Genomic DNA, 1514 nt, shown 5'->3' on the forward strand with positions numbered 1-1514 from the left:
CTCCCAGCTACCTGTTTGGCACCTCAGAGGAACAGCCACTTACCCACCGACAACCCCTTCTCTCAGATCCCCAGGCTTCTCCACTAACAGCCAAGCTCTATGTTCTGCATGGGTGATTCCAGGAACCCCAGATTCATCTTCAGCCTCTTCCACATCAGCCTACTGCCAATCCCACCTCTTCAAGCACCTACTTCCGAGTGTGCCACAGCCCATGGTGGCATCGTGCAGTAGTGCAGTCCTCTTCAAACCTTCCTCAAGGAAGAGCCAACCCACCTCTCCACCTTGTCCCTAAATACCCATCATATGCATCTTAATGCCTTCAGATAAGATAAGCTTCCTTCCCCCGGCCTTGCAGCCAGGAGTAAATGGAGGCCCACTCCTCTCCTGACTCAGTCTAGCAGGATCTGAAGTGGCCCCAAAGGCTGACAGGTAAAAGGTCCTGGTACTCGCTCCAAGGACTGTACACATGTTCCTTTCTCCCTAGCAAATCCCCACTCTTTTAAGGACATGAGTTACAGTTTATCAATTATTCACAGATATAAATAATCATGCAACTGCTAAGTCTAGCACATTCCCAAGGGCCAGAAGGCTCCCTCTTGCTCCTTCCCAGTTCACGCCACACCCAGCCCCTCATCTGGGTTTCTGTCACATTGCCTATTTAGACTACAGCTGAGGCAATGCTTTCTCTGGGACAGCACCAACCTGAAGGTCTAACCCTTCATTATAAGCCCTGGTTAGAGGAATTTATTGGGTTCCTTTGTCATACTCTAAGTGCCAGGAGGAAGAGAGCCACACCTGCTTTCTCTCACCTTTGCTCTCCTAGAGCTCACAATATGCACAGTTACAATACAAGAAACAGCTTATACCAAGGCTTCCTGGTGCTGGAAACTACTTTGGGCATTCACCAGGCACTGGCTCTTTTAATCTTCGTATCCGTGGTACCAAGTGGGCATCATCATCATCAAATATCATGTGGAGACACTGAGGCTCAGAAGAGTAAACCAACTTGCCCAACGTCATAAGGTGGTAACAGGAGGAGCTGTGACTCAAACCCAGGCAGCCTGATCCCAGACCCTGTGACCATCACCCTCATGAACCTGTCAGAGGCCAAGAAGATGCTTTAATAAGTGGCTATAGTATTTCTTAATTTATCGTTTTTTATTTTATGTGTAGACATGTTCTGCCAGCATGCAGTTTCCACAGAGGGCAGAAGGGGGCATCAATCCATCAGAACTGGTGCCAGAGAAGGTTGTGAGCCACCATATGGCTGATGGCGATGGAACTGGGTCCTCTAGAAGAGCAGTCTTTGCTCTTAACCACCAAGCATCTCTCTAACCTCATAGTATCTTAAACAAATGGCTTTGTGAGTTAATAAGAGTCTATAAAAGAAATAATGGAGCACTTTCTCCCTATAAGGAGATCGACAAAGAGACAAGAAGCGGGGTTGGGGATTTAGCTCAGTGGTAGAGCGCTTGCCTAGCAAGCACAAGGCCCTGGGTTTGGTCCTCAGCTCC

The sequence above is a fragment of the Rattus norvegicus genome, chromosome 9 (assembly GCF_036323735.1).
Source record: "Rattus norvegicus strain BN/NHsdMcwi chromosome 9, GRCr8, whole genome shotgun sequence".
Classification (NCBI taxonomy): domain Eukaryota; kingdom Metazoa; phylum Chordata; class Mammalia; order Rodentia; family Muridae; genus Rattus; species Rattus norvegicus.